Source organism: Chiloscyllium punctatum, chromosome 22 (assembly GCF_047496795.1).
Source record: "Chiloscyllium punctatum isolate Juve2018m chromosome 22, sChiPun1.3, whole genome shotgun sequence".
Classification (NCBI taxonomy): Eukaryota; Metazoa; Chordata; class Chondrichthyes; order Orectolobiformes; family Hemiscylliidae; genus Chiloscyllium; species Chiloscyllium punctatum.
Genome location: NC_092760.1, coordinates 17,511,677 through 17,525,907, shown reverse-complemented (window position 1 = coordinate 17,525,907; position 14,231 = coordinate 17,511,677).

The window sequence follows — 14,231 nt, the reverse complement described above, 5'->3', positions numbered from 1 at the left end:
CTGAGGCAACATCCCCTGTAGTACCTACCCTTTATTTCAGTCAATTCTCAACTCTGTGACCCTGGAAATTGCTGTACTGGCAACTGCAAAGTTACATTATAAACATGTAAATCAGTAATGTGCACAATATCAGTGCTAGGGCTGTGAGCCTCTAATAGGTGTTCACAGGTATGGTTAACAGGTTGCCAACACAGAGTCATGGCTGCAGAATGACCAAATCTAAACATTCAAGGGTATTCAATCTTTAGGAAGGAGAGGCAAAAAGGAAAATGAGATGGAATGACGGTGTTATTGTGAGATGAAATCAATGTAGGAGTGAAAAAGGAGGTTTGTTCAAAAAAAACTTAAATGTAGGAATCAGACTGAGTGAACCGAAAAAATATTATTGGGAGTTGTCAAAACATTTCCAAACAGTAGTGGTAAGATAAGCGGTTGGCATTAAACACAAATTAGAGACACACTGAACAATGATGCTACAGTAATCACAAGTGACTTTAATCATAATCAATAATATTGTGGGAAATGGATTTGTGGAGTGTCTACAAGGTACATTTTTAGACAGTACATTGGGGAACAAATGAGGGAGCATGTAATTCCAGAAGATATTTTATGCAAAGAGGTGTTAATTAATAATCTTTTGAGGGGTACGTTAGGAAATCAGCGTACTTCAGAAACACTCATTCCATCCAACTCCTTCAGCCTCACGAATCAGTGTTCCTTTGCAATTAGGGTCAGGCCTCATCCCGTCCTCACAGTAACAACTGCAGGAAACTCACTCTGAACTAACCGGTGACCAAATATTAACTAACTGCAAAATTGTTCATTTTCCCACCACTAGTTGGGGAGAGAGGGAGCACGAATGGGGTATAAAATTAATTTGATGCTTTTCCAACTAGCTTACCATCCTGACCTCTCCTTATTTTACAGTTTATCCCTACAAGGGTCCTAAAGTGCCCAATTAATGACATCTTAAGAGCCATTTCTTATCTAGCGTGGTGTTCAGCAACAAGTGGGGAGCTGGAAGGTGACCCTGTTCAGGCCATAGTGGGAAATGAAGTTGGGTAATGCCTCAATAAATAGCCATCTTTCAACAGCTGACCACACACATGAATACCCCCATCCCAACCTCCCAAACTGCTGTGCTCTCCTCAGGTCTCTCCAGCAACAGTCCCATCACTTCTCTTCCCACTGTGTAGTCTCACCTCCCTTCCCTGCCCTATGTTCCCCACACTTAACTTGAACTTGACCCTGGGGACAGCTTGTCCTCCCAGATGCGACTAGCGCAGCTTCTGCTGCTGCTCAGAATAGACAATTCCAATGAGTGGAGATGCCAGAGGATGGCAGGATTTCAAGAATCATGCTTTTGTTGAAAAAGTGTGTAAACAGAGCAGTCAGTTTAACTTCAGTGGTGGGGAACTTCTGAAACAATTCATTGGAATAGAATGAGTAGACACATGAGAATAAGTGGGTGTTTTACATAACAGCCAGCATAGGTTTATGAATGGAAAATCACATTTAACTAATTGTAAGTATTTTCTGAAAAGGTAGCAGAAAGGGTCAATGCCCTTGATGTGGTATACATGGACACTCAGGACGCTTTTTGATACACTGCCACAGACTTGTGTGAAAAGTTATAGTCCATGAAACAATAGGGACAGCAGCAATATTGGTCCAAAATTGGCTTAGTGATAGGAAACAAAGAGTAATGGTCAATGGATTTTTTTTAGGCTGGAGAAAGATTTATCATGGAGTTTCTCAGGGGTCAGTATTGGGACCCTTGCTTTTTCTCATGCATTTTAATAATACAGATCTTGATGTGCAAGGGAAATTTCAACATTTGCAGAAGACATTCATTAAGAATTTATTAATTTAAACTGTGAGGAGGACAGTGTAAAACTCCAGCAGAATGTTGACAAGTTTGTGGAGTGGGTTGACAGGTGGCAGATGCAACTCAGTGCAGGGTAGCATGAAGTGATACTTTGTAAAACCATCGAAAGAGAATAAAATTTAGAGGTACAGTTCTCAAGGGGAAGTACAGGGTCTGGATGTATATGTGCACAGATCATTGCAGGACAGTGGAGAGAACAGTTAAAAAATCATAAGTGCCCTCAGCTTTATTAATAAGGGCATAGAGCACAAGAGCAGGGAGATGACGTTGAACTTGTATAAGACATTTATTAGACCTCAGCTGGAATACTGTTTACAGTTGTAGAACCATATTATCAGAAGTCGGTGAATGCACTCAAGAGTATGCAAATGCAATTTGCTAGAATGGTACCAGGAGTTAAAAACATAACATATGATTGGAGAGGTTTGGGACCTTTTGAAAGAAGAAGGTGAAGGGGAAGACCTGATAGAAGTTTTAAAAGTCATGAGGGGTCTGGACAGATACAAAGAAACTGTTTCAGCTCATAAAGTAATTGAGAATGAAAGGGCGCACCATTAAAGTGATTTGCAAATGAAACAACTGTGACACAAGTAAAACCTTTTTACACAAAAAACGATTTGGCCTGGAATGTCTAGAAATGTGGTGGTAGCTGGGTTAATTAAAGCATTCAAGAGGTATTGGACAATTATTTAAATAGGAACAATGTGCAAGGATATGGGGAAAGGTAGGGCAATTGACAATAAGTCACAAAGTTTATTTGAAGACCCCAGTTCAGACACAATGGGCTGAAAAGTCTCCTTCTGTGCTATAACTTTTCTGCATTTCTGTAATGCAGGAACTACAGTTATTGATGTCCACATTGCAAGTTTCATTCCCCATACAGAATTTCAAGACAAGGTATTTTCACATTTGAATATATGACTAGATATGTAATCTGAAGTATGTAAAGGAAAGCAAAGGAATTTTCGTACAGAATATTGATAATAGTTTTCTTTCTAAAACATTTTATTAATGTAATTGCTACCGTGCTGTACAATATCCAGGTCAGTCAGGTGAACCTCAGAATATGATTTACCTGATAGGACCAGACTAACTTCCCCAGTCAGGAAGTCCTGGCTGACAGATATGGACAGGAGTGACAGTGGTTTTGTTCACTCTAAGAAATGATTCTGAGAATGCTGGACCAGTGTTGTGCACTGTACATGTGTAAATCAAGGGTATCTTGGTGACGGGATACCAGCCTGTATGGAGTTATTTCAGTGGCAAGAAGAGAAAAAACATATGCTCCGGAAGACGATCGCTCGCAACAGTCGTCTTTGAGGCGGGAAGGTTAGCTTTTGTGGTATCATGCCGTTATTTGGGAAACTTGACTCGTTTGATCCCCACACTAGACCTAGTATGTGGAAAGAATGCATTATTTTGTCTGGGCAGATGACATTGTGACAGATGAAAAACAATGAGGTAATTCTCCTGACAGCTTGTGGAACCGCAACTTTTTCGGAGCTTAACATTTCCTGAGGCACCAGATATTAAAGCCTTTCAAGAGTTGACTGATTCATGACCAGAATATCAAGACCAGAAGCCTCCTCTAGTTCTGAGATGCTATCAGTTTTACTCCACAGTTTAAGGAACAAAGGAATCCCTAACAGTAGTTTTGACGAGGTTGAGATGACTGTCAGAAGCATGTGACTGAGGTTTAACTCTTAATGAGATGCTGAGAGACCTTTTGGTATGTATGATAAATGATGTAACCATGCTGAAGCACAACTTCAAACAGGTAGTACAACTGGATTCGCTATCAGAAAATGCAGCAAGTGGAACATATATGTTACTAGGTATGCTGAAGGAAGTGGACACCCTCACCAGGCTGACTGACCTTGGAGGACAGCATTTGAGTGAGGGCAATTGCATAGCCTCAGTTAAGACATATCCTGAACAGAAGGATGCTAGGTCAGCCCACAGCAAACCCCAAAACACATCCAAGCCTCATCTAAACAGTTAACATTTTCTTCAGGATCTAGGCTGGCCAGCCGCTTTAGTCGCTGCTAGTATGCAGACTCAAGACAGCAAAAGAGTCCCACAAGGCCTGAATTGAGTAAGAGAACTCACAGGCTGGCATATAGGAGCATGCACACTCAGAAAACCCACCTAAATCTGGTTTGGAACAGTTAAATTGCTTAGCAACATCCAAACCGAACCAATCAAAATAAATATCTGCTTAAATGGTCACCCGGTTCTAATGAAGATTGATACTGCTGCGGCTGAATCAGCAAAATTAGTCTTTTAAAAAATTTACTCTGGACTCCAACACCTCAGTTTTTTTTAAGACCTCGGTTAGACTGACAACCTATGCCTGAGAGCCTTTACCGAAGAAGGGTACCACGTTGGTTCCAGTCTTATATGAGAAGCAGCTGGTTCAGTTACTGCTGATAGTAGATTGGGCCCAAGCCTGATGGGTGAAGTTGGTTGAGAAGGATTGATTGGCTTAACATTTTTTGATTAGAAAATAGCTGCCTAAGTGAAGTCCTAACTAAATATCTATAAGCTTTTCAGAATGTCTAAGGACTAAAAGGAGCCAAAGGCTACCTTGCATGTTGACCAGGAAGTAATTCCATGATTCTGCAACGTCCACCCAGTACCATTTGCCTTACGTGCAAAAATAGAGGCAGAAGTCGGGACGCTGGAAAGTAAAAAATCAGCAACCAGTGCAGTTTGCAGAATGGGCAGCACCAGCCGTCCCAATTGTGAAGCTCAAAAGCTCGATTTGCCTTTCTAGGGATTTGTAATAAAGGGTAAACCATTATTGACTCCTCCAGCCCAGCCTTATCCTATGTCTAGCACCCCCTCCTCCTTGCCTCCCTGACCTGCTCTAACCTAACTGGTCCATCTTCTGACTCATCTTTCTGCTCCACCCTTCCCACCGAGCAATGACAATAACCCCCTACCTGCATCCACCTATCACTATCCTATCTAGTCTTCCCCTAGTCCCATCATCCTTGACCAAAATGTTGATGTTTCTGCTCCTCAGATGCTGTCTGACGTGCTGTGCTTCTTCAGCATCTTATCTATTGTCTCGAGCTGCAGTCCTTACTGTCTCCAAGTCATGGTTAATCACTTCTCACAGGTGGATAAATACCCAATTCCTTGCACAGAGGACTTGTATGCAAAGCTGGCAGTGGGGGAGGGCAGGCTGTCCTTCACAAAGATGGATGTGAGCCATGCTGCTTGCAATTGCCGTTTGATGAAGATTCCCAGAAGTATGCTGTAATTAATACTAATAACGGTTTATACCAAAATATGCCATTTGAGGTATCATCAACCGGTGCAATTTTCACAAGGTTTATGGCAGATTTCCATTTATCTGGATGATGTGCCAATTACAAGAAGGACCAATAAGGAACACTTAGAGAACATGGTATTGTTCTTAGGTGTTTCTCAAAGGTAGACATATGCCTTAGAAGGAAAGAAATGTGTGTTTCAGACACCCAGGTGACCTACCTGGGTTACAGAGTCAACAAGACTGAAGCGACCAAAGATGCTCCGGGTCTCACATCTATACCGGAGCTTAGGTCTTTCCATGGATTGGTGAATTATTAGGAACGTTCATGTGTAATCTGGCCTCCATCCTGGCACCTTTACATCTGCTTTTGAAAAAGGATCAATCTTGGAAATAGTCTTGTAGCCAAGATGTAGCATTGAGGGAAGTGATGAAGCAGCTATCATCATCTAAGGTGTTGGCACATTTTGATCCCAAGTGAGATTTGGTGCAGACATGCAATGCCTCCCCTGTGGTAATAGGTTGTGTTGGCTCACAGATGACACAGTATAGAGGAATGCCCAATAGTGTATGCTTCCTGGACTTTGGCTGATGAACAGCACGAATACACCCAGACAGAAAAGGAAGGTTTGGCAGTCATCTCTGTTGTGAGAAAGGTCCGCCAGCACCTTTACGAACATCATTTTGTCATAGTAACAGATCACAAACCCCTGTTAGGGTTACACGAAGACGACAAAACTGTGCTACCCATAGCTTCAGGTGGAATTCAGTAGTGGCTTCGAAATTGAAACCATTCTGGACCTGGTGAGACCAAATCACCCTACAGGACAGCATATTATAATGGGGAGCAAGGGTGATTGTCCCCAGTTAAGGTTGCTGCCCAGTTACTTGCTGAACTTAACCAGGGTCATTCAGTGGTGTCCAAAATGAAGATGTTCGTGAGAAGTTATGTCTGGTGGCTACAATTTAATTACTTCTTGTCAGATGTGGGAGTTTAAACAGAGTTTAAGGGTTACTGCGGATTATATCTGCCACAAATGCTGTTGGCTGTGAATCTTATCAGATCGAACGGATCAGTTGGAGAGGCAGATAGAAGCGATGAGGAATTTGCAACAGCAACTGTATGTGATGGATGGCAGTTATAGGAAGGGGGGAAAGTCTCAGATACAGTCACATAGATGGGTTAAATCCAGGAAAGGTAAAAGAGGGAGGCAGCTAGTGCTGGAGTCTTTTGTGGATATACCCATTTCAAACAGGAATGCTGTTTTGGAAAATGTAGGGGATGATAGATTCTCAGAGGAATGTAGCATGAACAGCCAAGTTTCTGGTATTGAGACTGGCTCTAATGCCACGAGGGGTACGTCAGGTTTCAAGACATCAATTGTGTTAGGCGATTCTTTAGACTGAGGTACAGACAGACGTTTCTGTGGCCAGCAGCGAAAAAGCAGAATGGTGTGTAGCTTCCCTGGTGGCAGGAACAAGGATGTCTCAGAGAGGGTACAGAATGTTCTCATGGGGGAGAGGGGCCAGCAAGAGGTCATTGTCCACATTGGAACCAACGACATAGGAAGGGAAAAGGTTGAGATTCTGAAGGGAGAGTTAGGCAGAAATTTAAAAAGGAGGTCCTCTGGATTACTCCCGGTGCTACAAGCTAGTGAGGGCAGGAATAGGAGGATAGAGCAGATGAATGCATGGCTGAGGAACTGGTTTATGGGAGAAGGATTCACATTTTTGGATCATTGGAAACTCTTTTGGGGCAGAAGTGACCTGTACAAGAAGGACGGATTGCACCTACATTGAAAGGGGACTAATATACTGGCAGGGAAATTTGCTAGAACTGCTCGGGAGGATTTAAACAAGTAAGGTAGGAGGGTGGGACCACAGGGAGATAGTGAGGAAAGGAATCAATCTGAGACTGGTACAGTTGAGAACAGAAATGAGTCAAATAGTCAGGGCAGGCAGGGACAAGACAGGACTAATAAATTTAACTGCATTTATTTCAATGCAAGGGGCCTAACAGGGAAAGCAGATGAACTCAGGGCATGGTTAGGAAAATGGGTCTGGGAAATCATAGCAATTACAGAAACATGGCTTAGGGATGGACAGGACAGGCAGCTTAATCTTCCAGGATACAAATACTACAGGAAGGATAGAAAGGGAGGCAAGAGAGGAGGGGTAGTGGCATTTTTGATAAGGGATAGCATTACAGCTGTACTGAGGGAGGATATTCCTGGAAATACATCCAGGGAAGTTATTTGGGTGGAACTGAGAAATAAGAAAGGGATGATCACCTTATTGGGATTGTATTATAGACCCCCCAATAGTCCGAGGGAAATTGAGAAACAAACTTGTAAGGAGATCTCAGCTATCTGTAAGAATAATAGGGTAGTTATGGACAGGGATTTTAAACTTTCCAAATATCGACTGGGACTGCCATAGTGTTAAAGGTTTAGATGGAGAGGAATTTCTTAAGTGAGTACAAGACAATTTTCTGATTCAGTATGTGGATGTACCTACTCGAGAAGGTTCAAAACTTGACCTACTCTTGGGAAATAAGGCAGGGCAGGTGACTGAGGTGTCAGTGGGGGAGCACTTTGGGGCCAGCGACCATAATTCAATTAGATTTAAAATAATGATGGAAAAGGATAGACCAGATTTAAAAGTTGAAGTTCTAAATTGGAGAAAGGCCAATTTTGACGGTATTAGGCAAGAACTTTCGAAAGCTGACTGGGGGCAGATGTTCGCAGGTAAAGGGACGGCTGGAAAATGGGAAGCCTTCAGAAATGAAATAACGAGAATCCAGAGAAAGTATATTCTTGTTAGGGTGAAAGGAAAGGCTGGTAGGTATAGGGAATGCTGGATGACTAAAGAAATTGAGGTTTTGGTTAAGAAAAAGGAAGAAGCATATGTAAGGGAGAGACAGGATAGATTGAGTGGATCCTTAGAAGACTATAAAGGAAGTAGGAGTATACTTACGAGGAAATCAGGAGGGCAAAAAGGGGACATGAGATAGCTTTGGCAAATAGAATTAAGGAGAATCCAAAGAGTTTTTACAAATACATGAAGGACAAAAGGGTAACTAGGGAGAGAATAGGGCCCCTCAAAGAACAGCAAGACGGCCTTTGTGTGGAGCCGCAGAAAATGGGGGAGATACTAAATGAATATTTTGTATCAGTATTTACTGTGGAAAAGGATATGGAAGATATAGACTGTAGGGAAATAGATGGTGACATCTTGCAAAATGTCCAGATTACAGAGGAGGAAGTGCTGGATGTCTTGAAACACATAAAGGTGGATAAATCCCCAGGACCTGATCAGGTGTACCTGAGAACCCTGTGGGAAGCTAGAGAAATGATTGCTGGGCCTCTTGCTGAGATATTTGTATCATCAATAGTCACAGATGAGGTGCCAGAAGACTGGAGGGTGGCTAACGTGGTGCCACTGTTTAAGAAGGGTGGAAAGGACAAGCCAGGGAGCTATAGACCAGTGAGCCTGACGTCGGTGGTGAGCAAGTTGTTGGAAGGAATCCTGAGGGACAGGATGTACATGTATTTGGAAAGGCAAGGACTGATTAGGGATAGTCAACATGGCTTTGTGCATGGAAAATCATGTCTCACAAACTTGATTGAGTTTTTTGAAGAAGTAACAAAGAAGATTGATGAGGGCAGAGCGGTAAATGTGATCTTTATGGACTTCAGTAAGGTTTTCGACAAGGTTCCCCATGGGAGATTGATTAGTAAGGTTAGATCTCACGGAATACAGGGAGAACTAGCCATTTGGACACAGAACTGGCTCAAAAGTAGAAGACAGAGGGTGATGGTGGAGGGTTGTTTTTCAGACTGGAGGCCTGTGACCAGTGGAGTGCCACAAGGATTGGTGCTGGGTCCTCTACTTTTTGTCATTTACATAAATGATTTGGATGTGAGCATAAGAGGTACAATTAGTAAGTTTGCAGATGACACCAAAATTGGAGGTATAGTGGACAAAGAAGAGGTATACCTCAGATTTCAACAGGATCTTGACCAAATGGGCCAATGGGGCTGAGAAGTGGCAGATGGAGTTTAATTCAGATAAATGCAAGGTGCTGCATTTTGGGAAAGCAAATCTTAGCAGGACTTATACACTTAATAGTAAGGTCCAAGGGAGTGTTGCTGAACAAAGAGACCTTGGAAGTGCAGATTCATAGCTCCTTGAAAGTGGAGTCACAGGTAGATAGGATAGTGAAGAAGGCGTTTGGTATGCTTTCCTTTATTGGTCAGAGTATTGAGTACAGGAGTTGGGAGGTCATGTTGCAGCTGTACAAGGCATTGGTTAGACCACTGTTGGAATATTGCATGCAATTCTGGTCTCCTTCCTATCGGAAAGATGTTGTGAAACTTGAAAGGGTTCAGAAAAGATTTACAAGGATGTTGCCAGGGTTGAAGGATATCTGGTCGGCATGGAGGGGTTGGACTGAAGGGTCTGTTTCCATGCTATACATCTCTATGACTCTATGACATAATCATGTTGTTGTGTCAGTGCCTAGAGTGCCATCAAGGACAAAGATTACCGTCAGCAGCTCCTCCATAGTAATGGAAACGGCCAGGTGTACCCTGAACTCAGTTGCACATCAACTATACTGATCCTTTCATAAGCCCAACATTATTAGTCATTATGAATGCCGACTCAAAGTGGTTGGACATGCGTAGACTTCGTTCGTCAAACACGGGATCGACAATGGAAAAGCTGTGAGCAGCTTTTGCAATATATGGACTCCCGGAAGCATTGGTTACAGACACCAGGCCAGTATTTACCTGCAGAGAATTTGAGTATTTCCTAAAGTCCAATGACATTAGGCATATAAAGACAGCTCCATACCATTCATTATCCAATGGTCTGGCGGAAAGAGCAGTCTGAATTTTGAAGGCAGGCTTAAAAAAAAACCTACAGCTTCACTCAATACCAAACAATCCTAGCTTGTATTTGCTTATTAGACCACCCTTCATGCAACCACAGGGGTAGCTCCAGCAAAGTTGCTAATGCAGAGAAGACTCCGTACCAGAATATATATGATCTTCCTGGACCTACAGAGGGTGTGAAAGGGTCAAAGCTTGGTGCCGAAACCATGGACATGGTCCTTTATGGGTAAAGGGTCATGGTCGACATGAGATCAGGTACCATGACGGACAAAGTTCAGGTATGCGAAGCAGTCCTGAACGTGGACTACATGAAAGTTGCAAACCACAAACAGGAAAGGAGAAAACATACCCAGCCCTTCAGAACAGTTGGAAAGGCTGTTGAATCCCATGGGTTCTCCCATTCCATCTAGCATCGAAGAAACCTTGGGGTCTGAGGTGGACAGGGTAGATGTCAGAACCTCAATGCCTTTACCACCTGAAGAAGAGGATGAATTTCTTTTGAGAGACTCCAGGTGCAAGAGATGGGTTACGGTCTGGTACATACCTGAGCATCCAAGGTTGAGTAGGAGGAATTGGACCCATAGTGAAAATGCCCAAAGAGCAACTACAAGATAAAGAACAGGCCTATGTCTCTGGAATGTAGTGATTGTAAGGAGGTCAGCCAGGTGGACCTCTTGGAATGAGTTCCTTGATTGGGGCTGTTAACTGGGTCCAATCAATGAGTTTTGGCTGACAGATATAAACAGTTAAAAATCACACAACACCAGGTTATAGTCCAACAGGTTTAATTTGGAAGCACACTAGCTTTCGGAGCGACGCTCCTTCATCAGGTGATTGTCACCTGAGCGTTGCTCCGAAAGCTAGTGTGCTTCCAATTAAACCTGTTGGACTATAACCTGGTCCTGTGTGATTTTTAACTTTGTCCACCCCAGTCCAACACCGGCATCTCCGAATCATGAGATATAACAGGAGTGTGAACAGGTCCAGGCAGCGGGCCGTGGAGGGGGTCGTTAGGGCCGACTGCCTGCCCCTCTTCCGGGGTTATGTTAGAGCCCGGGTGTCCTTGGAGAAGGAGCACGCGGTGTCCACCAACACCCTGGAGTTGTTCAGGGAGAGGTGGGCGCCGCAGGGAGTGGAGTGCATCATTTCTCCCTCCAACTCTATTTTGATTTAGTCCCTACCCTCCCCTTCACTGTTTGATCACACAGTATTGCCCTTTGATGTGAAGGGCAGTGCTTGTCACTGGCCACCCGGGTGTTTCCTTTCTTCCTGGTGATGGCAATTGAATAAAGATTCATGTACCTTGTGTCTCACACCTGCACACACACAACATGGGTACTGGGGAAAAAAATAAGCACTACCACAGTTAGTGTAAGAGTGTAAAAATAAGAGTATGAAAAAAAGAAAAAAGAAAAGAAAAAAACAGGAGTGTGGGTGGCATGGTGGCTTAGTGGTTAGCACTGCTGCCTCACACCACCAGGGACTTGGGTTCGATTCCAACCTTGGACGACTGCCTGTACAGAGTTTGCACATTCTCCCCATGTCTTTGTGGGTTTCGTCTGGGTGCTCTGGTTTCCCACCACAGTCCAAAGATGTGCAGGTTGCCCATAATGTTAGGTGCATTAGTCAGGGGTAAATATAGGGGAATGGGTTCTGTTCTCTCTGAGCGGTGGCTCTGAGGATACCTGATCAGTGTCAAGTACTATGCATGTGCAAATAAATGGTGACTTGGTGACAGGATAACAGCCTCTATGGAGTTATTTCAGTCCACACCTAAAGGCCCTCAAGCAAGTGGTGGTAAACTGACTTCTTGAACATCTGCAGACAATGTGGTGTAAGTCCACTCTCAATGCTGTTAGGGAAATTGTTCCACAAGTTTGACCCAGCAACAGAGAATGATCAGTGTTATAATTCCAAGTCAGATTGAGTTGAACTTACAGCTTGTGGTGGTGCTCCCATGCAAGTGCTGCTGTGGTTCTTCAAGCTGTTGCAGTTATATGCATCTTGCATGAAACACATTTTTATCACTGACTACACCAGTGATGGAGGTCATGAATGTTCTGAGGAATGGACACTTGTCTAAAGAGAGAATGATTTCTCTCAGCAGATGCCGCCAGACCTTCTGAGCTGCACCAGCAATTTCTGTTTTGATTTCTGATTTGGTTTTCATTAATGTTAAAGTTGGTCTGGATGGTGGGGTTGGGTCTCTTGCATGTTGTTGGAGTTGAACTCACCTGTGACAGTGGAAAATATTGCAAGGCTTGTGCCTTGTGGATGTTAGAAGATGAACTAATCACCACAGAACTCCCTTCCTTTGATCTGCTGTTGATAGTCCAGTTAGTGTCTGGGTATTGGTGACACCCAGACACTTGATGATAGGAGATTAAGCAATGGTCATGCCAATGAATGTCATGTGGGATTGGCAGTTGTCCCCCAGTTATGAGATACTTGCAAACTGTGTCAACAGGAGTGAAGACTGCAGGGTGGATCAGCAAACTGATCACAGTACCGTGGTACAGGGAACCATTCAGATGGACAGAAAAAATAGAAACATGGTAACAGTGGGGCACAGTTTAATTAGGGGATAGATATTGTTCTCTGTGGCTGTGAGTGTGTGTCTCAAAGGCTACATTGCCTGACCCATTCCAGGAATAAGGTCATCTCTGTGGCAGGAGAGGATCTTAGAATGGGGTCAGGGATGGAGGGATCCAGTTGTTAATCTACATTGGTACTAATGACATTGATAGAAATAGAAAGGATCTTCAACAAAAGATTTTGATCAGCTAGATGCTAAACTAAAAAGTAGAATCTCCAACTTTAGGCTTGCTACCTGAGCCAGGGGCAAACTGGCTCAAAGTAAACAAAGTTGAATGCATAACTTAAAGATTAGTGTGGGAGCATTGTTTTCAGTTCATACGGCACTGGCATTAGTAATGAGGTAGAACAGAACAGTTCTGAGTTGATGGGGACGAGGGCTGGAATCAGGCTCTAATTTTATTTGGAGGTGCATGGGGGGAGTTCAGGAGAGAGGTTTTAAAGCTTAAAAAGCAAGAGGATAGGTGGCATTCCAGGACAACTATTTTGCTAATGATTCCAAGAGTGGGACAGGAAGGGACAGTGTGTACAAACAGCGAAACACAGCAGCATATAGGGTTGGGGGGTGTAAGGATGAGGAGGAGGTGGTGGTGATGAAAAGACAAATTTCCAACAACTCTGAAGTATATATCAAAATTAATGGCTCTCTACTTAAATGTCCAAAGTATTCAGATTAAAATAAAGAATGAACAGCACAACAGCGGTTTTGATCTTAAAGGTACTTTGGGGATATGGTTACAAGGACATCAAAATTGGCATGTCAAAAAGGCAACGCACATGGGTGACTTTAATTTTTCAAATCTACATGAAGATCAAATTGGTAAAGGTAGCCATGAGGAAAATTTCATTGAGCATCTTTGGAACAATTTCCTGGATCTAACTCGGTCAGCCCATTTTAGATCTGGTGTTATATTATTACTTGGTGTTAGAAATCATTTCTGAATATGAATTCCTCTAGGGAACAATAACATGACATGTTAGAATTCAACATTTCAGAGAATCAAGTGCAAAACAGGGTAATTAAACACAGAAAAGGACCAAGTTGGCTGAATAGAATGGAAAGGTGTTCAGAAAAAACAAACAGTTGAACCATGGCATAAGTTTAAAATTGTGTATGGAACAAGCTGTCAGGGGATGTATTGGAGCCAAGTACAATTACAGCATTTTAAAAGGCATCTGTATAGGTATATGAATAGGAATGGTTCAGAGGGATACGGGCCAAATGCTGGCAAATGGAACTCGATCAGATTGGGATGTCTGGTTGATGTGGATGTGTTGGACTGAAGAGTCTGTTTCTGTGCTGTATGACTCTATGACTGCTTTAAGTAAGCATTTGAGTTAGACTCTGGCAATTGACCATCAAACTAAACAATAAAACTGTATTTGTTTACTTGACTGAAGGTAAATACTAATACAAAATGCTGTTCCATTATTGAAGATAAATAGGTAAAGATAGAGTTAAATAATGCTAATATTTTTGGGTCTCTTATTCCATCCCTAGAGATTTCATATTTTCAGGATATAAGGAAATGAAACAATCATTTCTGTGTCATATACTTTTGTTTACCTCTTG